General features: G+C 41.3%; 1 pseudogene; it reads left to right on the top strand.

Moving 5' to 3' along the window:
- The window catches only part of LOC111958553 (D-ribitol-5-phosphate cytidylyltransferase-like), a 35,723-nt pseudogene extending 32,701 nt beyond the window's left edge, over positions 1 to 3,022 (top strand).
- Positions 3,023 to 24,998: the final 21,976 nt, after the last annotated feature.

The following is a 24,998-nucleotide window of genomic DNA, read 5'->3' as shown; positions in this document are numbered from 1 at the left end:
CACGCTCACCGCTCTGAACGCTCTCACACCTTAGGTCTGGTCACTGATAACGTTTCATCTGAATAATACCCAGGAGGGGCTGAATTAGAAATGTTTCTATTATAATTTTACACAATGAAATCAAGCAGCAATCCAATTACACGTCATTCCACTGGGAGATAAGTGCAGACACTAACTCCTTGTGACTCTGAGGCTGTCCTAATATGGACACCGTAGCAATAGAATAAGCACTATAGGTTCACAAATGAGTAGTCACTCTAACAATCATTCAAATAAATTCAAACGCGGAGAATGTAAGTCTTTAATGAAATCTCATTTCATCACAGTTTCCAATGCTTCGTGACTAGGCTGATATTCAAACCCATGAGGTCCAATGTGAAATTGACCAGGCTCAGTATAGAGTAGAGCACATGTCGAGAGATCCCCTCAGATCTCAGATCAGTGGTGGAACAGGACGGCAGCACCATAGTTTTCTAAACACTGCTGCGTCTGAAAGACAGAAACCAGCCCTATCCCAATGCTGAGGCCTCATCAAGCAAGTACTAACCCAAACCGGGAGTCACTCACTGATGTCAGGAATGGAGAAGGGAGTGAAAAAACAATTACGAAAGGCATTCGCAGCCTGGAAAGAACACACAAGGCACAGAGGAATCACGAAAGCAAACGACCACAACAGTAGAGAGTCTGCCTTTAAAAGCAGTGGGACCCTAGCCTGTTAGATCAGACACACACACACACACATTCTGTCTGTTGTTGAACGTGTGGTTTGCTGCAGATCTGTCCAATATCATGCACTGTAAACTGTAAAGAATGCCCTCGCTCGGGCTTACGAGTGCAACGGGACCTGTGATTCAGAAACGCACATTTGAAAAAAATCATAGAGGTTTAATTTTGAAGTTCTCCCATTTCAAATTGCTTCCGTCTGTTGATTGAACTCGCTATCGAATCACATGTGGGCAACAATCATTTCCCCACCCACCCTGCAAATGGGAATTCTTAACAAAATTTGATTTAGGAGAATTCAGATGTTTGTTTGGCTGATTTTATGGACATGCGCTAGGCATTACAACACCGGAGAACGTGAGAAGGGCTGCTTTTACAGGGAGGAATCCTCCTAAGAGACAATGGACTCGACATGGGAGGTTCTGTGTAAGACACGGTATCTGTCAATCACAAGGCTTCTGGTGTGATCCCAGCAGGTTGTGTGTGTGTGTCTGAACATCGATGGGTATACTTGGTGGATTGTACTGTTTTTGTCTGTTCTAAAGGAGCTCAAAGAGCTGTGTATTGTATTTGAACAGTCAAACGTGTGCGAAGGAGATCCTCCCCACTGTGATTGGTTTGATAGATCAGGATATGCAGCAGCACAGTATGTCTGTCTGTGGATCAGATTATGCAGACGATCCAAACATCATCTCTCTGTGTGTCTTTGCACTGAGGATCCTAACAGTGTCTCTCTGTATGTATGTGCATGCTGCAGGAAGCTACACTTTGGGGGCGGTCAGTGGAGAGGGTGGCCCAGAAGTCATGTGCTCTGATCCGGGACAGAAGCCCCGCCCTTACAGGACAGCTGCTCCAGGCGTGAGCTAACCCAGAAGAGCAGACCACTTCGTCCAGCCTCGCCTCGGACCACCCTTATCACTACCCACCTACGGCTTTGCCACAAGGTGTGTGTTTGAGAAACACTCTGAGCCTTCAAACTCTGTGTATGACATGAACTGCACGAGAAAAAGGAACCGTGTGATAGGGAAGAGTTTAACATGAGACGGGTGTATATGGAGACAGTTCGCTTTGCAAGTGTGTGAGACTGTCTATAGTCCTATGGTCTGAGACTTCAAACAGTACTGCGTTTCATTCACATGGAGAAATACTACAGTACTTACTAAATAATTCTGTAGTAAACTGTAATATAATATACAACACACTGTAGTATCCCTTGATCATGTGATGTACTTACTATAGAATGTTGTAGAATACTATAGTAAATACCACAGTAATGTCCGCAAAAACACTACACTTTTTTAACTAAAGTAAATACTACAGCATTACCCTCCCCCATATCCCAATTTGTGCCACCCATCATCAATGTGTTCCCTACAAGTTATAGAAAGAGCAGAAGCTCTGAACTATCCGATCAGACCCCAGTCCCATCTACCTACAGGTTATAGAAAGAAGCAGAAGCTCTGAACTATCCGATCAGACCCCAGTCCCACCTACCTACAGGTTATAGAAAGAACAGAAGCTCTGAACTATCCGATCAGACCCCAGTCCCATCTACCTACAGGTTATAGAAAGAGCAGAAGCTCTGAACTATCCGATCAGACCCAGTCCCATCTACCTACAGGTTATAGAAGAGCAGAAGCTCTGAACTATCCGATCAGACCCCAGTCCCATCTTACTACAGGTTATAGAAAGAGCAGAAGCTCTGAACTATCCGATCAGACCCCAGTCCCACCTACCTACAGGTTATAGAAAATTAGCTCTCTTAGTATTTCTCCATTGGCTTCCTGAAGGAGAAAGCCTCCACTTCTATGTCAAAGATAATAAAGCAAAAACACTATAGTAAATACTACAGTAATGTCCGCAAAAACACTATAGTAAATACTACGGTAATGTCCGCAAAAACTACAGTCTGCAATAACACAACAGTAAATACTACAGTATACTACTATCTTCAAAAACGCTACATTAATTACTATAGTATATACTACAGTTTTCTATTACTACAGTATTTATACTATAGTTAACTGTAACTACTACAGATTACAACAGTATACTACCGTAAACAGTACAGCAAAGTCTGCAAAAACACTACACTTAATACTATAGTATATATACCATAGTATACTATAGTTTTTTATGTGGAATGGTCTCTAGATCACTGGATAGAGGTGCTGCTGAATGGAGGAGAGGAGTTGACATTACTGTATACATGTGTGATTTTGCACTGCCATGTTTGAGTGGAGGTATAAAATGAGTGGCACATTAAAATGTTATTAAAATATTGCTTTCAATAAAATGACTTTTCTTTTCATTTTAGCCATCACAAAAATTGTCTTTGTTTTGATTATACTATGCAGACCACCTCGGACATCTCCCGTTGGTTTCAGTACTGTATTGACCATTTTGTAGAGAATCTCCCTATGGCATTACAATGACATAATCCCGACAGGTGGAATATTCCATTCAAACAGATACAGTAGCACAGACCTTACATCAGTGTTCCTGGTAAATATACAGAACATGATGGGGACAAGTGTAATTGCTTTGTCTGAGACCCCACACATCAGTTGAGCCCATAATGAAGCAGCTTAGTCCTATTGAAGCTCCAGCTTCTTCACAGTAACTTCCTGGAGCTGTATGGACTAATCATACACAGTAAGAGGGAGCCCAAGGCAATAGTCTATCATCCTACTGTAAGTCTTTAAGTGAGGCATAGTACAAAGGTATACAGAGCCCAGGTTAGTAGTGTAACTTTGTTTATCCCTCCTCTGTCAGCCATCACTCACACCTGTGTGTGTTGTAAGTGTGTGTGTTGTAAGTGTGCTTGTGATAACGTGTGTGTTTGTGAAAGAGAGAGAATCCCAGAGAGAGAACAAGGATTCCCTCAGGTTAATGTTTTTCTCACAGGAGTGGAAGAAAGTCTCAACATCAAAGTTTTTTTTACTCTTGATCCTGGCACATTCCACAGCAACCATACCGAGGTGGAGAGCGATTGGTTTTGTTGTTGCTTTGTATATGCCATTTACACTTCCAGGGCGGATCCGATTTCCAACATTTTACATCCTCCAAAATGTAGTGGAATACTGACTGTTGAAGGATGCTGCCTCAGGGAGAGTCAGGATCACTCCACTCTGCATGCTTCTAGACATGAGGGAATGACTTAAAAAAATATGTATTTACCTTGTTTCAGTTTTCAGAGGGAAGGTTTTATCAAAATATGATGACTTGTCTTTGTGTTCAAAATGTTCTATATTTGATTTGCTTGTCTTTCAGTTCATTAGTTGCTTKTCTGAGGGCTAGACACTAATCAGAAACATTGGTGTACTCAGATTTACATTATCGTTCATCTCTGACAATATAGGGACACCTGGTGGATAATCATGGTACAGCATGAGCTCTTTAGAGTTGTAGTTTGTTCATTCTCCACAAGGGACTCTCATTGAGCTCACTTCCATGGTGGTATTTGCTGTAGCACAGCGTTTCCCATCCCTGGTCCTAGAATACCCCCAACAGTACACATTTTYATTGTAGCCCTTGACAAACACACCTCACACAACTCATTGAGGCTTGATGATGAGTTGACATGTTGAATCAGGTGTGCTTGTCCAGGGTTACAATAAAAATGTGTACTGTTCTCATCGCGCTCTAGTGMCTCCTTGTGGCGGGCCGGGCAGCTGCAGGCTGACTTCTGTCGTCAGTTAAACRATGTTTCCTCCGACACATTGGTGCAGCTGGGTTCCGGGCGGGTGTTAAGAAGCACGTCTTGGCGGGTCATGTTTCGGAGGACTCATGACTCGACATWCGCCTCTTMCAAGCMCGTTGGGGAGTTGCAGCGATAASACAAGCTCGTAATCACAAAATTGTGGAGAAAAAGGGGGTTAAAAATAAAATAATACAAAGTGTACTGTTGGGGGTACTGGAGGACCAGGGTTGGAAAACACTGATGTAGCACACCGTGATCTGAAGAGTTACGATACATTTAGCGTAAAACAGTTGTACAGGCAATAAACATATTTTTATTTTGTAAAAGAGGTGTGAACACTGATCTTTATCTCTTTGTTTKTTAACAAAATATGTGGTTATTTGGTAATCAGTGTTTCTGATCTAGACACCTTGGCTTACCCTCTCCCTCCTTTAGCCTCATGGTTCCAGTCTCATGGTCAGGGTTGGGGAGTAACGGATTAGGCCTAATGAAATCCATAGGCCTAATGGACACATGTTCAAACTTGCACACTTTTGATAGACTTAAAGGGGCAATCTGTAGTTTCTACATCTATTTTTGGACKTATAAATTATATATACAGTACCAGTCAAAAGTTTGGACACACCTACTAAGTTTGGACACACCCACCTATTCAAGGATTTTTCTTTATTTTTACTATTTTCTACATTGTAGAATAATAGTGAAGACATCAAAACTATGAAATAACACATAAGGAATCATGTAGTAACCAAAAAAGTGTTAAWCAGTGTTATATTTTAGATTYTTCAAAGTAGCCACTTTTTGCCTTGATGACAGCTTTGCACACTTTTGGCAAAGCATGCCATTCMATGAGTGCAGCATTTATTTTTCAACTCAAATCAATGAGCCAAATCAGTCCTCCATGACAACAAAATCAGTAACAACAGAGTAGGGCTGGCTAATAAGTCCTTAGTTTTGGGGTCATGCTCAGGTAAAACAATTTGGCTAATCTATTCTTCYATATTTCCAAGTCCTGTTCTTGAAGATCAAGGGGTATAACATTTCTTGCGTTGACTGGAATTCTGATAGACTTTGGTTTTTAATGTAAAGATATCATTGAATAGTATTATTATATGTAGTAGAAAGCGATGGGTTAGAAGAAGCCTACATAACCAATCCATAAAGTAAAATGTAGCATCCATATATGGCCAGCTATGTCAACTTTAACATTGATTTATCCTGCAATAGATGTCTTTCAATTGGTAACATACATTTTTGTCTTCTTCTAATGCCTCTTAAGGGGAAAGTAATCTAAAAGTAACTGAATGTAATCAGATTACGTTACTGAGTTTGGGTAATCCAAAAGTAATGTTACTGATTACAATTTTGGACTTGTAACTTGTAACGGATTACATTTAGAAAGTAATTTAGAAAGTAACCTACGCAACCCTGCTCATGGTCTACCAGAGTGYGTCTGACTGAAATCACTGTCATAGACATTTGTTATGTCTGAGCAGAGTTTTACTCTAGCCAGATATGGAGACCGTGGCCACCACATCGCAGAGCTAGGCCAATTTTTCACTGTTATTCACTGTTTTACAGAGCTGAATGATCAAATCAAATCAAATTTTATTTGTCACATGCACATGGTTAGCAGATGTTAATGCGAGTGTAGCAAAATGCTTGTGCTTCTAGTTCCGACAATGCAGTAATAGCCAACGAGTAATCTAACCTAACAATTTCACAACAGCTACCTTATACACACAAGTGTAAAGGGATGAAGAATATGTACATAAAGATATATGAATGAGTGATGGTACAGAACGGCATAGGCAAGATACAGTAGATGGTATCGAGTACAGTATATACATATGAGATGAGTAATGAAGGGTATGTAAACATATAAAAGTGGCATAGTTTAAAGTGGCTAGTGATACATGTATTACATAAAGATGGCAAGATGCAGTAGGTGGTATAGAGTACAGTATATACATATGAGATGCGTAATGTAGGGTATGTAAACATTATAATAAGTACCATTGTCCCGTCGATGTGGATAGGGGGGTGCTCCCTCTGCTGTTTCCTGAAGTCCACGATCATCTCCTTTGTTTTGTTGATGTTGAGTGTGAGGTTATTTTCCTGACACCACACTCCAAGGGCCCTCACCTCCTCCCTGTAGGCCGTCTCGTCGTTGTTGGTAATCGCTAATAGGAGGAGAACTAACACAGTTCCAACTAAATGGGGGTCTGTAGATCAGACAGCCAGTCATCACCCTCACCAGACAGGTTTGATTATGGCCTTGGCGCTTTCCTGGAGGCCCCGAGGGGTGCGCTTGCGCGCGCGCGTGTGTGTGTGTGCTCGCGTGTGAGAGAGAGTGTGTGTGTGAGTTTGTGTGTGAGTGTTAGAGTTTCCTCTAAACTAGCATCACTACTTGGATCAMTAAGTTTAGGAACTCTGGGCCAAAGGGTCCCTTAGAACACAAAGCAGCAGAGAATACACCCACAGACCACAAGAAACYCGTTCTTCCTGGATACTGAAAAACAAATATATCAAGGGGAAAAAGAGCAGTCAAAGTGTAGAGGATACCGTATACAGACGGGATGCACAGGTCAGGGTGTGTAGGCGATATGGTGCCAAGTACAACAGTGTTATTTACAGTCAGGAGGTGAGGTATTTAGTGAGCTGAACCCAGGTCAGTTCTGTTGAGTGCCTCTTATGATGTCATTCCAAATCTAGATCGTCACTAAAGCTATTATGAGAGGTACAAAGCATAGTTACGGGAAGTAGGGGTGCTGAGGGTGCTGAAAATATATATTAATAAAATATACTAGTTCTGTATTAGCGAACCAATATAACCATCAAAATACACCACAAATTCAGCAGGGTCAGCAGTTTTGCATACATCAATACTGCCTTCTAGTGGAGTGTGTGTGTGTGAATTATAATCGAGGAGATTGAGGTAGTTTATTCGATTGGTTATAATTACAGCAATCACCAGCCCTTGGGCCAACAAATGCAAACAGTATCTGTCATCCTTCAGTACCAAGTGCATGGTTGTTGTCTCAGGGTCGGTTTTATACACACAATGACCACAGTTATGGGATCAACTATATTGGTGTATAAAAGACTGACATGGAGGGTTACGTTTTCCAGTATACAACACATTCATCAAAATCAACCAGATAAAGGAGAAAATGATTGAGGTGAGATGAACTGAGTACTGAGGATGTAAATGGTTAACACAAACAGCAGACAGAGTAACACAGCTTACAGTGGGTAAAACGCTCCAGTTTTGTCTTATGCTCATTTGCAACTAGAGAGAATATTTTGACCATAGATGTAAGAAGAGATACAGAGAATCGCGACGTGTGTGTGTGAGGGAGGGAGGGAGGGAGACGCTCACACACACTACATCTGGAATGTAGACATTCACACCCTATGGACCATTACCTTTCACTCATACAGCCATGTGTTTTACAGCTACACACACATCCGGTGTGCTCACCATGCTCTCAGCCCTCTACAAATATTGCACTTAAACCACTCTTCCTCCAACACCTCCTCAAAATGCTCCTTTCCACTTCTCACTTCTCCAAATTCTGTTGATAACACTCCTTTGTCTCACCCCTCTCTCTGTGTTGCTCTCTAAATAAATGTTGAATAATATTTTTCTTCAGTGATTTTCCTGTCCCTTTTAAAGCATTGTCTTTTCTTTCCTTCCTTCCCTCACTCCCTCCCTCCTTCCCTCACTCCCTCCATCCCTCACTCTCTCCCTTAAGTCCTACATGGTCTCTGCTTTTCACCACATAAATTCATTGCACATTCTCTCTCGCAGAGCTGTCACTGGTCCACACATGCAGTGAGCTTTATAGATGAGAATCAGCAGGGTATCAGCTCTCTGATGGGTTCCTATGAAACTGGAGGAAACAAAGACTCGGGCAGACATTGTTGAAGTACTGTCTGACATCAGCCCCAGTCCTGGCCTGTCCCATTCCCCACTGTGCTCAACACACATGCCCTTGGGTAGGGCCAGGAGTTTTACCTGACCACATGACATGACCAGGAAAGATTCTTGGCCCTAGTTATAGCCTGGCCTCAGTGGAGGCTGCTGAAGGGAGGACGGCTCATAATAATGGCTGGAATGGAGTGAATGGAATGGTATCAACCACATGGAAACCATTTGTTTGGTGTATTTGATACCATTACACCTACTCCGCTCCAGCCATTACCACGAGCACATCCTCCCCAATTAAGGTGCCACCAACCTCCTGTGCCTGGCCTGCATGTCCCATCCCCCACTGTGTTCAATTCACATGGCCATGTGTGTAAAGCCAGGTGTGAACTGACAAAGAAAGATTCTGGACCCCAGTTACAGCCTAAACCAGTGTTTCCCAGACTTCTCCTTGAGTACCCCGTGGCAGTTTCACTTATTTGATTTATTCCAGTAATAGCACACCTGATTTAAATAGTCAACTAATCATCAAGCCCATCATTAGCTGAATTAGGTGTGCTATTGCTGGATTACATCAAACATGTGGAACTAGCTTGGGGTACTCGAGGAGAGGTTTGGGAAACAAACCTAATCCAAACACATCCAAAAGACTCCATCAGCAGGAACGATGTCCAAATCCAGCCGACATAGCAGCCCCATGCCAAGATCCTAGGGTGGGCTTGGTTCGGTAGAACAAAGTGGTCTAAATTGGGCTCTGTGATTATCCGCCACTACGATTACCTCCGCAGGCCGGCCCTATCGCTCATCATGGCTGATTATTTGTATTTGGAAGGGTAGAAGTGCTCTGTCGTAGGTGGAGAGTGTGAGTCGTGTGTGGAKGGGGATGTGGTGATGAACTTTACAAATGGGGATGTCCCTCTTATGTAAACTAAACAGCTGARAAACCAAACARAGSGAAGAGGTCTAGGAGTTAGACTGGGATTAGGATGGAGCTCTACAGTTATTTCACTCWAGTGTGCYGTGTGTCATGGACTCYAGACTAAACCACTCAGTTACAAATGGTCTTGCAGTAACTGCTATTCATAAATATGGGGTAGTAGGAGGGTCTAATTGGACTGAATGTCTGGTAAAGTACATCACTTAGAAACGATTACATTTTTTACTGAATCCCATTTTGATCTGTGTGATCTGCGCAATGATTTGTGTGTGTGTTGTGGGGGGAGGGAGAGAGAGACAGAAAGAGAGAGCAGGGACGGAGAGAGAGAGAAAGGGAGAGCTGTTAGTTGGAAGCAGCTGTGGACCTGGCACTGGTTTTACCTGTGAGTTTTCTTTCCCGGCAGGAGCTCCATCACTCTGACGGCCATGTTGCAAAGCTGTATGCAATATAGAGGATGGAATATCAACATATTTCAAGGTATCTTCCCTCCTCCTCCGCCGGAGGAAGCAGTCATCTTTGTTTCTTTCCTCCTCAACTNAAGAGAGAGCAGGGACGGAGAGAGAAAGAGAGAGCTGTTAGTTGGAAGCAGCTGTGGACCTGGCACTGGTTTTACCTGTGAGCTTTCTTTCACGGCAGGAGCCCCATCGCCATGACGGCCATATTTGTTTCTTTCCTCCTCAAGCAGTCATATTTGTTTCTTTCCTCCTCAACTCCTTGGATGCCTCTCAATCGAGGACACCTTCAGTGAGTGTCGAGTTAACACACACACACACCTACGCAAACTCCCAGTCACACTTTTAATTCCCATTTGTACAGAACTGAAAACACGAGAGCAGAACATGCCTCAGGGCCTGAGCATATTCCCATTGCAGTGTTGTGAAAGATTGCAACCATTCCCCAGATGAAACCCTCAAGCCTAAAGCGACATACTTTGTTATCATATCATAGCGTCATGATTTGAATTGTTTTGGGAAGAAATGACTAGTAACACACAGTTTCAGCCATCCACCCAGCCACCACGCTGTGCAGCGGAACGTCTTCGAAGAGCTCCTCTCTCAGTAGTCTACATGGAAAACACTCTCCCTTTGGCAGCTCCCAGCGTCTCCCCGAAATGATTTACGACTCCGAATCAGTCGTACTGTTCACTTCCCCTGAGGGGAGTCTCCAGACGTCGCTCTGACTTTCCTTCTGCTGTCACGTCCCATTTAGATAGACAGCTCTGGGGTGGATTTAATGTATGCCTGTTGGTGCATGTGTCTCACTGCGTGAATGTTTTGTATCATTTAAACCCACAAGAGTTACCAATGAATCAACTTCAAGCAGTTGAAGATCCATTGATATTTATTATCTTTTCTATCTAGCTTTTGGATAATGTATTTGAGCAATTTCGAGATATATTGTAGAGCCATGACTTCTCATGCTTGTTCTAGGAGTTTGGCCCCAGCTATATGCAATGTATCATTCCATAATGACTCCATGTTGTTTTTCTTGCTGGGTAGACAACTTCAGATAATTCCATAACTTGCGCTAGACGAGAGTTCCAGCGGCTGTACTTCAGAGACTTCAGTACGCGTCCAGACCGACTGCCTCTTTCCTCCTCTTTCCCTTATTCCTTACAAATGAAGTCTGGGCCTCTGAGTAGCAGCGCCATGCTCGAGTGAAATTTATTGATCTGCAACAGTCCCTGCGCATCTAATTGGCAGTTTTGGAGTTGCCCCGGGTGGTGATGGTTCTCTCAGCTGCGGCCCAAATGTCTTCCCGGCCACAGCAGCGCAGCCTGTGGTGCTTTTGGTCGGGTGTGCACTTTTCATAGAACCTGGGCCGTAAATCTCAATTGCTCTCGCACTTTTAACATCTCCATTACCCTGGCTGTTTTGTCAGCACACCATTGGGTGTAACAGAATCCTGTCTAACCGACATTTAAGTCATTTCCTACCCTTAAGACCAGATATTACGGTGCCGCGGCCGGCGAAGGTACTGTAGCGGGTTGGCAGATTGGAGGATGGAGCCCAGGCAGCAGAATGACAAAATGGGTACCCGGTTATAATCTAATTAAAGAGAGAGGGGGAAAGAGGCCACAGAGGCACACAGGCCTGGCCAGCGCCAGGAGTGTTCCCTCAAACTGCACCGCAAAATACAATGTGGTAATGTCTCAAGGCCTAATTCTTCCGGAGGAGAGAAAAAAGGACCCTTTCCTGCTACAGACGCTGACGGCCACATCCCACGCTCTGACATCAGAGAGGGAGAGAGAGGGAGCGAGAGAGAGAGGGAAAGAGAGAGAGAGAAGGACAAGAGACAGAGCGAGAGAGAGAGGGAAGGAAGAGAGACAGAGGGAGAGCGAAATAGGGAGAGAGAAAAAGAAGGACATATATAGAGGGAGAGGGACCAGAGATGATTTATGCCCTGCTGTGCAGACACCAAAATAAATCTGGGGACTTACACAGACAGGCAGGCCATAAAGAACGGGATCAGTCCAGACGCTTTCCTTTTTTAAACCCCAAATGAGCTAACCTCTCCTCCGTCGAGTTTTGTTTTATGTCACTAGAGACATTTTATTATATTGTTTCCATTCTGAGGAGGGGGGACTTACTCTATAGTTGGATGATATATGGGGCTCCTTACTCTCCTGGAGCTCATCTGGGGAGCTCCACAGTTAATTATTAGGTCTGCCGTCGTGAGAACTTTGTTAACAGTGTGTGGGCAGGCTYGTTAAAWRTGCTACTAATTTGAGGGGTAGAAGTTATCGTCTCACGCCCCTCTTTGCCATCAGATTACATTAGCCCACGGGTTAGATGTCAGTCGCCACTCACACATGCGCACACACACACACACACACACATACACATTCGCACGTACACACACATGCGTCTACACATGCACGTGTGCACACATGCTAAGACACACACACACTTGCATGCAGGTCTTTCACGTGCACGCACACATGGACATAGCAAAGGGCTATGATACACTTCACTCATTCAGTTCACGCCGAGATCAATTTCACTGTGGTGATTCCACTTGCATGTGTCTGGTGTGCACCTTTTAGAAGGGAGAGGGATCAGTTTCAGTCACTGCTAGAAAYGCCAGCTTCCTCCCCTCTCCTTTAAGTGAACCTGATGTTCACTGTTAAAATGACCGTGAACTGTGACCTTTGATAGCTGCAGCGAACGCGTGTGCAGACGAGGAACAACTTTACATGGGCACAAAGGGTTGGGGTCAATTCCATTTCATGAATTGAATATTGCCTGTTTTCTATGTGTACATTGACTTTCAATTCAAGAGGTGAATTGGCTGAATTAGAAATGGAATTGACCCCAACCCTGCATAAATAAGCATAAATGTCTATTGAAAATGAGTCATATTTGTGAAGTAAAGTATCAACACAGCCTTTCAGTACACAGAGAGGGTGGCCTATGAGACTCCCTCTCCAGTTGACCCAAATTTTGCCTCCTCCTCACCTTTCCTACATTTCTGACTAATTTCCCCCCATGTGATTAAAGCCACCAGATGCTCTGGCGAAACTCGTAAATGGCCAAACCCATAAACTCACAGCTCTATTTCTCCAACAGCTCTTTCTTGTGGAGAGCGCCAAGAGTGTCAGCCGGCATCTCCCTTCAGCACGGGATGCCACAAATACGAACTTTGAACAAAGTGTTTACAGTAGAATGCTACACTGATGTGATCTAGATGTACTTCCTGTTTACTCTACCAGCGCTGCTGGAGCATTTGTTAGTCAGAATTCTGATCATATTGATTATCACACGCCACCGCAAAATGGAGGCCACATGTAAACCGCTGGAGCAGTGTGTGTGTGTATGTACCAGCCTCTGTGTGAAAACCAGGGTTTGTGTGTGTTCAAGCCTGTGTGTTTGCATGTACGAGTCTGTGTGTGTATTCCAGCCTGTGTGCGTACTGTGTTTGCCTGCTGTGTGTTCTGACTCCAACCCTCTGTGTAGTGTAATTAGCACGTAGTAATCAGCTCTCTAAAATGGCAATCTGGTTTAAGGTAAACAGATGGGGTTGTATGATACAGTCGATTAAGAAAGAAAATGGTGCTTGGTGCAGTGTTTGATCAGCAGGCCCTCAGCAGAACAGTTATTTACACGACTTACCACAACTATGGCAGTGTCACTCAGTGTTAGGCATTTTAATACCAGGAGGCAATCTTTTAATAGGGTTTATTTATCGAGGAGAAAGGGAAATGATGTGTTGATTGCTGAACAACAAGACTGACGTGAGTGAACATGAGTGACATGTGAGAATGTTCCTGTAAATGCTTGGTGTTCTTTCATCTTGAATTGAGAGATGTGTGTTACCTCAATAACTACACTGGGGGACATTGTACATGTGGGAAAAGTAGTTATATGTCTGTYAAACGTGTTTAGAGGATGTCAAAGCTCATGCTTTGTAAAATACCATATATATACAATGTATACATTGTATAAATACATATATTCAAATGATGCTGAAGTTGAAGTTAAAGCAGTTACTAGTGACGTTGAGACAGTATGTATAAAAGCCGTATAGGCCTAAAGGAGCTAACAAGTGTAGGGGGACAGATATAAACATTACAACCCACAGTCCGTCTTCATACTGGCCAACAGTGATGACTGAATTAGGGGGATTTTTTCTCACTTGATCTGGGACTTCTCTGGCAATGCATGGTGCTTTGGTGCGTCAGTGTGGGTCATTCAATATCAACAACTATAATTAGTAAACGTAAACAGCTGGGGAAGACACTGAGGAAGCACTGAGTCAAAACTAGTCGAAGGAGAGGAGTTTATTTCTTCAAAGAGGTGTGAGGAATTTGTTAAGACAATGTGTGATTCAGGAACAGTCAGCGACAGGGCCGGCTCTAGGCATAAGCAACATATGCGGTCGCTTAGGGACCCTGGCCGCTAGAGGGCCCCCGACTCAACTTACTGTTGACAGTTAGAATTGTAGAACACACAAGGTGCAAGTTTGACATTTGGTTGTGCATCAGCGGTTTTTCTTTCGTTTTTTCAGTCATTAGTCTCAGCGGGGACATCAACAACCGGATGTTCCAGTTTTCAGGGGAAATGGAAGAGAGAGCTTGAGTGAGAGTGACTAACAAAATCAATGGGGGCCCCCTGGAGGTCAGGGCCCCTTAGCACGTGACCTGCATGCCCGGTCGTATCTGGCCATGATTACTATTAAAAAAAATCACATTAAAAAGGCGTGACTCCATCTTAACTCCTCCTCCGCATTTACTGGATTGGTTGAACAGTGCAGAAGAGAACCTCCCCCTACAGTTTTTGACCATACATAATGTGTGTGGGGGGGGGGGGGTCTAGTTTCAGGCATTTATTTTACGCCTACTACGTTAGGTTAGTCTGTCACTGACAGTCACTCAATTAGCCATGTCAGCTAATCATTTTTAGAATGGTAAGTTAGTCTAGCCAGTTAGTTTAACATGCAGGGCACGTGTCCAGGGGCACTGACCTCCAGGGGACCCCACTCTCACTCAGATATCATTAACATGGCATACATAAGTCATGGCAAAATGTGTAGAACTGCAGAAAAATTGCTTTAAAATTGCAAAAATGTCTCACTGCCTCCCTGGCAAAATGAGTAGAATTACATGAAATTTGTCAAAACATTATATTATAATTTCTCTCCGCACCATGGCAAAATGTGTAGAATTGCATTAACTTTTCGTTTTAAAGTACATTTATCTCGCCGCGTACATAGATAATCACTTAGGGCCTCTAAAAGGCTAGAGCCGACCCTGGTACTAACCATACTAACCCAAAAAGTTTTTTTTTAAATTCACATTTATGAACTAAATGTTTTTTATTCATTGCTTACAGTACGAATGATTGATTTACCATTGTTTTCTAATAGCCCCATACAAACAATTAATGGAGAACTAATGTGGGTATTAATTCATAGGTAAACAAGCTATGTAGGCTACACTGTTTTTACATTTTGCAGAGGAGAAACACACTTTTAAAAGAATAGTCTCAAATCCAATACTGTCCCATCCCACGCTTCTTCCTGAGGGAAGTCCTCTCTCCCAGATTGACAACATCCCTATTGTTTCCTTTTGGATGACTAATAGCTGCAGCTTTCACGCTACAGGGAGTTTTCAATTCCTTCTTGAGTCTGTCCAACTCCCCCACTCATTTTCTTTAAATCTGCACACCCTGTCTTTCTGTTCCAGCTTCTTACTTCCTGCACTTCCCATCTCTCTTTACTTATACTTTTGTTTTTTCTCTCTCTCTCTGTCTCTCTCCTTCCTCMGTGTCAATTTTCTATCACAGTCTTGCTGTGACATTGGTTCCTTTCGCAGGTCTCCCTCAGTGCTTCTGTTTTTGCAGATGGATTATTTGTCACAGGAAGTCCCTCCCCCTCCTTCTTCTCTGTCTTATAATGAAGCCCCAGGGAGGTCTGGAAAGCCCTGGAAGTGATGCTGTTCTCCTTCCCGTACAAACCTCCTCCTCCCCTTCACTCTTCAGTCCCAACGAGCTAGCCCGATTCAACCCCCAACCTCCCTCCCAGCTCCTGCACACTGCACTGTCACCTGACGACTACAAAAATAAGACAGGAGATAGGTACATGTCTTACTGTACATTTCTCTTCAACAGATGTCATGGGGATGCATTTGATTTTACATGTTGAATGACATGTAGGAATTTGTATTTAATGTTCAACTAATACATAAAGAGTAAAACATGTTTTATTTCCAGGGTTAATTAAGCTACTGTATGATCTGTATGATATTCAGATAGACTCAGGACAATAATGTGTTTTCTCGAACAGCAAATCACAAAACAATAAAACATCAGAGTCTTTCACAATCTGAGACTGTGTTGGACGATTTCCAAACGAGCCTCCATAACATCACCTATACTCTCTAAGCCAGTCGTTCTCACACCTCTGAACTAGCTYACCTGAATCACCTAACCAAAGGGATTGATGTTTGTTGACAAGTTGAATCAGGTGTGCTAGCTCTAGAATAGATGAAATACATGGAACGACTGGGGGTCCCCGAGGAGAGGTTTGAGCACCACTGCTCTAAGCCCTCGCTATCAGCGTTAGGGGCGATTTCATTTCAGACMCMCTTACAGTATGTCTCAATATCCTCCTATTGTCCCAGACGGCTGGTCATGCGTCATCTCCACACCGTGTGGACTCAGTAAACGGGTCAGCTACTAGATACTCCTGATTGGGAAGACATGGGATTGTTCTGGAGGAAAGAAGGGAAATGCTTGGGAACTCCACTTCCCAGCTTGAGAGGAGACAGAGAGGATAATGGCTCCCCGGGGACCAGCCAATGACCTCACTGAGTGCAAAATATGCGAAGGTCACAGAGTTCCTATTGGGCCGCTGCTAAATCTGACTGACACCGGGCAGCAATAACCCTTGACTTCAGATCTGCTCTGCACACACTAATAATAGATKAATAAATGTCAAGAAAATATGTCTGAACTTTAAAAATGTTTCACTTGGCAACATGGTCTCATCAGATTATGTGAGAATATGGATATTTAACCATTGAAATTATGTCACTTTCAGCTTCACAGGTGACATACTACAGTATGGTTAGTACAGTATGTCAACATTCTGAAATAATTCTAATGACAATCTGTAGTTGTAGCCATTCTTTTCAAATGTTTTGGAGTCATCAATCTAATGATTGCTGATAAGGGATGGGTAAAAAAAACGTTGATACTTTCCCATCTGGTACGTTGTACAGTATATGATAATTACCATAAATAAAACTATAATGATGATTGTGATTACCATTTCTGATTGCTATTAGTATYGTATTCCTCTCCAGATGCTTGTGTAATGGAAGTGAGATCAGCATAACCCCATCGGCTCCAGAGGTCAAGTATGCGTTAGCTTTACTCATAGCTATAGGTCAGTTGGGATCACTTGAAGCATGACTGTATCTATACCCCCCCCCCCCCCCCCCCCCCTTCAACACTTACCAGTAGAGGTCAGCGTTCACATAGCATAGCATAGCATACCTCCCCACCATGAGCGAGTTGAGAGTCCTAGGCCATGCTGTTGTTTAAACCACTTGGAAACACCTTCACCGATCACTAACAATTCAATGGATTTTGATAGTTGCATTGGACCTGCCACTGACAGGGTGGTATGGTATGGCAACGCCCTGAGAGCAGATCAATGGTGGAGACTGGAGAGCTAGAATAATGTGCTAGGTCTTGCTAATGAAGTTCTACAAACACTTTGACACGTTGAGTGTTAGTCAGAGCTTTGAGTCAGTGACTAGTGGGAGAATCTAGCGCTCTGGGAATATGCCAGAAACCCCAGGAACCTAAAGAGAGAAGGAAGCCGTTAAATCATAAAACGTTGACTTCACTCTTCTGAATAATTTGTTTTATTGGAACAGCATGTTGTACTGGACGATCAGACGGATGCTGAAGTGATGGAATTGGCCCAACGCTGTTTCCAAGCTGCTGGAGTGAATGAGATTTGTGGGGGTCAGTAACAAATTGTGAAACAAGCCAAGGGTGAGGCAATCGCAAAAACACTWAGGCCTAATGGCACTGAAGGCATCATTCACAGATTGGAGTCTGAACCAACTCAATGCCTTCTGGCACCCATTCACATCTGAAGTATGAAGCCTTCCAGGGCTCACTAAGTGTGGGGGGCAACATGGTGGAGGGCATTTACAATTGTAGCTAGGAGGAAAGAGGCTTAGCGCTGTAGTAATGCGTATGGAACCCGCCAACCTGGGACTTTGGGTGTTAGTGTTTTATTTTTTAAATATTTTTTTTCACCTTTATTTAACCAGGTAAGCTAGTTGAGAACAAGTTCTCATTTACAACTGTGACCTGGCCAAGATAAAGCAAAGCAGTTCGACACACAACAACACAGAGTTACACAAGGAATAAACAAACATACAGTCAATAATATAGTAGAAAAAGTCTATATACAGTGTGTGCAAATGAGGTAGGATACTAGGTTGTACTTGGTCCAGATCTAAATGGAGTTTTAGTGGGTGACCCTGAGCTGTTTGAGGTGTGGTCTGCCTGGTGCTAGGCCCTGCTCAGTACCACACGAGTCTGCAGCCGTGCAGCCAGCCTGCTCTGTCGCCCTGCGTTGAGAACCTAGCAGGACCCTCACGCTATCCGCAGCTCCAAGCACCACCGTAGATGGTGATGTCACCCTTGCTGTCTATAATTGTTCAATCGATAGACAATGGCCACCTCACTATTACCGCCTTCATTTCTCTGTAGTACAGGGATATAAGCATGAATCAGAATTTGTGAGCTGAATTTTGATTTTCCATGCATTTTAGATGTTAATTTTAGCTTCTGAAAAACGATATGAATTAAACTAAAACCAGGATCTCTAGCAGATAGGTAAGCTACAATGAATTTGTATAAAATAAAATAAAACATTAGAAGATTTCTTGGATTTATTAAGCGATCATTATCTTGGTGGCAGGTTTACAAAATCATAGTTATCATAGTTATCATAGTCATCATAGTTCATCATAGTTATCTATTAGTCATCATATTATCATAGTCATCATAGTTATCATAGTTATCATAGTCATCATAGTTATCATAGTCATCATAGTTCATCATAGTCATCATAGTTATCATAGTCATCATAGTCAATCATAGTTATCAATAGTCATCATAGTTATCATAGTCATCATTAGATTTCATCATAGTCATCATAGTCATTCATAGTTATCATAGTTCATTATCATAGTTAATCATAGTTATCATAGTTATCATAGTCATCATAGATCATATCATAGTTATCATAGTATATATTATCATAGTTATCATAGTTATCATAGTCATCATAGATAGTCATCATAGTTATCATAGTCATCATAGTTATCATAGTCATCATAGTTCATGCATAGTCATCATAGTTATCATAGTTATTCATATAGTCATCATATAGTTATCATAGTCATCATAGTCATCATAGTTATCCATAGTCATCATTAGTTATTCATTAGTCATCATAGTTATCATAGTTATCATAGTCATCATAGTTATCATAGTCATCATAGTTATCATAGTTATCATAGTCATCATATCCTAACAAGATATGAGATCAAATGTATTTACACAATGCAATCAAAAGTAATAAAACAAAACTATGTTACATTTCATTACATTTTATCCAGAGCGACATTCATTCAGTATATTTGGCAGTTCATATTTACAGTATGATAGATATTACCTTAACTATGCATTGTCATTCAGTAATAAACATTAGCTTTATTGTACAGTACTTACTCAAAAGAGAAAATATACAGCATATTCAACTGCAACCAACATCCCACAAAATGAAACAAGACCATTGCAATCCTACTCAACATAACAATGTACACTGAGTGTACAAAACATTAGGAACACTTGCTCTTTCCATGACATACCAGGTGAATCCAGGTGAAAGCTATGATTCCTTATTGACGTCACTTGTTAAATCCAATTCAATCAGTGTAGATGAAGGGGAGGAGACAGGTTAAAGAAGGATTTTTAAGCCTTGAGACAACTGAGACATGGATTGTGTATGTATGTGTGTCATTCAGAGGGTGAATGAGCAAGACAAAAGATTTAAGTGCCTTTGAACGGGGTATGGTAGTCGGTGCCAGGCACACCTGATTTGAATGTGTCGAGAACTGCAACACTGCTKGGTTTTTAACGCTCAACAGTTTCCCGTGTTTGTCAAGAATGGTCCACCACCCAAAGGACATCAAGACAACTTTACACAACTGTGGGAAGCATTGGAGTCAACATGGGCCAGAATCCCTATGGAACACTTTCGACACCTTGTAGAGTCCATGCCCCGACGAATTGAGGCTGTTCTGAGGGCAAAAGGAAAGTGTTCCTAATGTTTTGTACACTCAGTGTATGCTTAAAAATAACAGAAGCTTAAAAATACTGCATAAATAAGTTCATAAATAAGATAATAATGTAAAWAAGTCTAACTCTATATTTATAAGGCATAGATGACAAGATAGGTTTTGGATAAGTACTTGGTTTGAATTAACTGAGACCTCTTTTTACTTTAAAGATCTACCACTCAAATGCTGAGTGTAAAGAAACAACAGTTAGTGCCTCACAGCACCATATATCAAGTACATAGTTTTCACGTCCACATGTATTTTACTGACAACGGTCATAAATCTAAAGCTGAAATTCAAAGTAAAACAAGCAGCGATGAACATTTCCCTGCCACAGTCACCGGGACTGTCCCCACACAATGATTTCAACATGACAAGCCTTTAAATGCCAAACTTTATTGTGAGGAATATATACRATTTTTTTTACAGTCAAGAAATTAATGCATTTAATTTGTATCTTAAATTATCTTGTCTTTAGGGTTTAGAAAAATTCTATATAAAGCATATGTATAGTGTAGCTAAATTATGTTCAAGTAAATATTTTACTACCAGTTGTTTTGTGAAGTAGGATTTTAAAAAGCTTGGTGTATAAACACTACAGTAGAGACCATGTGAAAAACAAGATGTATCATTTAGATAAAAATTATATTAAGTTGGATTCAATCAATTTTACACACTAAATATTGTATTTTATTGCTGTTGAATAATTTATTAAATTAAGTAATTAACAACCTCATTAATATTCAATTCACCTATGGACATTAAAGAAACATCATAATTATATCCATATAATAATTATGGTTGTGTATAAATTGTAGTCCCTCATAATCAGTTCTTAAATATGGATGACATGACAAATCAGGTTTGAAAAATCATAATAAATGTTTTTCACATTAAAACGTATCCAACTTGCCACGAATGAGRAAACAACTATCAGTAGACGCCCTTTATATTTCTCTCCCTATATTTATATTCATGTATTAATTTGGGATGTATTGGATTACTGTTTGTTGTATTAACAAACATACAAGTGTGAGCCTGCTTGTGCTTAATGCTTCATATTCCAAGGTTTAAAACAGATTACATATGTGTATATTTATGCATCCTGATTGAAAGTCTTTATGCTGTATTGTCAAAAACTCGTTGTCTTTCAGAAAAACTCAGGCCCTTTTGACAACGATCATGGACACTTCTTAAAGGGCATAATATATGATATTTTTGTGGAGATATACCTCAATACTTTCTGACTAAAGCAGAACATTAAAACTCAGCTAAGTAAGAGGCAGGTAATCAAGTAAAAAGAAAGAGCTCATGATGATAGCCAGGCCTCCGTTACACATAAGATTTTTAATCTAATGTTAAGCACAAACGCATAATTCTTCTTCAGTCAAATACATTTAACTTGAAATATTCAGTTAGTATGGTCAGTTATACCCAAACACTAAATTGCCACATCAATTTGTATGTAAGACAAAACTGACACMAAAAAAAACTGCAAAAGGATTTGACAAAAGCTTYTTTTTTTGTACACTTCTTCTACGGATTAGACTTTGGGAACCCATCAGATCTACAGTCAGACCAAGGTCTTCATTTAATTTACCCGACCGTTAATCCCCAACGGGGGAAATTTGATCGCACCAGCCAATACATACAACACCAATAACTACACAATAAATACACACAGACTGAATTATTATTAATTTCATAGTGTTTTTTGTTTTGTTACACATCATCCTCTATGTCTATAACCACATTGTTCGGACGTATTGGGCCTCTCTAACTGACTGACAGGGATGAGTAGCAGCAGGTCTCTACCTAATGTCTCCAGCACTGTGCCATCCTGGCCTTGCGCTATCTGCCCTGTCACGGCTAAAGCCTCATTAGACACGCTCCAAATTGGTGCCATTTTCCCGGCTTAATCTGTAACATCTCTGACCCGGGGCTCCTAGTCACAGCAGAAAATCTGTGGATTACCCATCACCCCTCCACCATCCCCACCTGTGGGGGGGTTTTGACTCATATCACGGCGGCTCGAGCAACACACGAGGGGCAACAAGAGTAGGATTCACTGAGACACTCTCGCCACAGGGTACTAATGCTGCGAACAGAATGTCCAGAGAGTGAAACCACGTGTATTAACACCAGAAGAAGAGCTGAATAAACATCTAGCTTTCATACGCTACTATTAGCCTTAATTTGAAAGGTAAACAGTAGAAGGTTCAAGCTCACCTAAGGAGTTTGTAGACACGGTGCTGCTCCCTTCGAAAGGCACGGTAGGAATGGGGAGAGCGATAGCGCCCAAGTTACAGCCTGCCTCCTCTCTATCTGCTAAAGTCATTTTCTCTCAAAGTGTAATTAATTTCCTTGCTCAGGCAGGCCTGCATACATGTGGCACAGCCAGCTGTAGTAGCGTAGTCTCTGAACCTCTGGTGTGTGTACTACTGACTATGATGCCGAAGCAATAAGCATTAGCCGTACATCAGGTGAACACATGCAGCTATTGGAATATCTTGATTGATCGAAAAAGGTTGGATTGTTTAATTTAGCTAATTTAATAGTCTAATGCTATTTGGTCTGTTAATTTGTAATTTGTAAATTCATGAGCCGCTTATAATTTCTGATTCTTGCGGTGAGATTTGAATATATTGATCTGAATTTGGAATATAACGGTATAATGTTTTGTGTGTGTAGGCAAATCATTATTTGTTTAAAAAAATTGCACACAAAAATTCAAAAGTTGTACAGCAATTTGTTTTACAATATTAAAATTAGACTTAAGTCTGATTGTAGGCTTATCTGTGTTTTATCACCCCTTCCTGCTACTAAATTTAAATAATCAATGATTGGATTCAGCTTTCATCCTATGTAATTGAATCTGTTAGATATATGTTAGATACAACCAACTATTGTAGAGCTAAACAAGTTACGTATATATCTGATTATGACAAGCTTAATACTTTTAATACTTCTGTCTCACTGAAATAGGACATAAGATAAGAGAAATACCTTCTCCTCTAGGTATTTTCATGCTTTATAAACTCCTACTGGTCATATTATACTCTATAGTATATAGTAGTATCATCATCGCCTCTGTAAAGATAATATAGGATCTTTATATTTAGCTATTATAGAAAAGCTAATGTTTATATATATACATACAGTACCAGTCAAAAGTTTGGACACACAACACCAATAACACCTACTCATTCAAGAGTTTTTATTTTATTTTTTACCATTTTCAACATTGTAGAGCAATAGTGAAGACATCAAAACTAGGAAATAACACATAACACCAAAAAAGTGTACAAATCAAAATATATTTTATATTTGAGATTGTTCCAAGTAGTCACCCTTTGCCTTGATGACAGCTTTGCATTCTCTCAACCAGCTTCATGAGATAGTTACCTGGAATACTTTTCCAACAGTCTTGAAAGAGTTCGCACATATGCTGAGCACTTGTTGGCTGTTTTTACTCTGCGGTCCAACTCATCCCAAACCATCTCAATTGGGTTGAGGTCGGGTGATTGTGGAGGCCAGGTCATCTGATGCAGCACTCCGTCACTCTCCTTCTTGGTCAAATAGCTCATACACAGCATGGAGGTGTGGTTTGGGTCATTGTCCTGTTGAAAAACAAATTAGACTCCCACTAAGTGCAAACCAGATGGGATGGCGTAACACTGCAGAATGCTGTGGTAGCCATGCTGGTTAAGTGTGCCTTGAATTCTAAATAAATCACCGACAGTGTCCCCAGAAAAGCACCTCCACACATCACACCTCCTCCTCCGTGCTTCACAGTCCGAAACACACATGCGGAGATCATCCGTTCATCTACTCATCAGACCAAAGGACAAATTTCCACCGGTCTAATGTCCATTGCTCGTGTTTCTTCGCCCAAGCAAGTCTCTTCTTATTATTGGTGTCCTTTAGTAGTGATTTCTTTAGAGCAATTAGACCATGAAGGCCTGAATCATGCAGTATCCTCTGAACAGTTGATGTTGAGATGTGTCTGTTACTTGAACTCTGTGAAGCATTTATTTGGTCTGCAATTTCTGTGGCTGGTAACTCTAATGAACTTATCCTTTGCCTCAGAGGTAACTCTGGGTCTTCCTTTCCTGTGGCGGTCCTCATGAGAGCCAGTTTCATCATAGCGCTTGATGATTTTTGAGACTGCACTTGAAAAWAAATTCAAAGTTCTTGAAATGTTCTAGATTGACTGACCTTGTCTTAAAGTAATGATGGACTGTGGTTTCTCTTCGCTTATTTGAGCTGTTCTTGCCATAATATGGACTTTGTCTTTTACCAAATAGGGCTATATTCTGTATACCACCCCTACCTTGTCACAACACAACTGATTGGCTCAGTTGTGTTGTGTTGTGAAATGTACTTTCAACAAGACACACCTGTTAATTGAAATGCTTTCCAGGGGACTTCCTCATGAAGCTGTCATCAAGGCAAAGGTTGGCTACTTTGAAGAACCTCAAATATAAAGTATATTTTGATTTGTTTAAGAGTTTTTTGGTTACTACTTGATTCCATGTGTTATTTCATTGTTTTTTTTCTCAAATATAAAATATATTTAGATTTGTTTAACACTTTTTTGGTTACTACATGATTCCATATGTGTTATTTCATAGTTTTGATGTCTTAAGTATTATTCTACAATGTAGAAAATAGTAAAAATAAAGAAAAACCCTTGGATGAGTAGGTGTGTCCAAACCTCTGACTGGTACTGTATACCATATATATGTATATTCTGTGGTAAAACGTTTTTAAGGTGTATACCAACTACGCATACAGAGGTATACTAGTATGAGATGGCTTTGCAAAGGAAAAA

Source organism: Salvelinus sp. IW2-2015, linkage group LG35 (genome assembly GCF_002910315.2).
Source record: "Salvelinus sp. IW2-2015 linkage group LG35, ASM291031v2, whole genome shotgun sequence".
Lineage (NCBI taxonomy): Eukaryota > Metazoa > Chordata > Actinopteri > Salmoniformes > Salmonidae > Salvelinus > Salvelinus sp. IW2-2015.
Note: the sequence above shows the minus strand (reverse complement) of the source record. Positions and strands in the feature narration are given on the sequence as shown.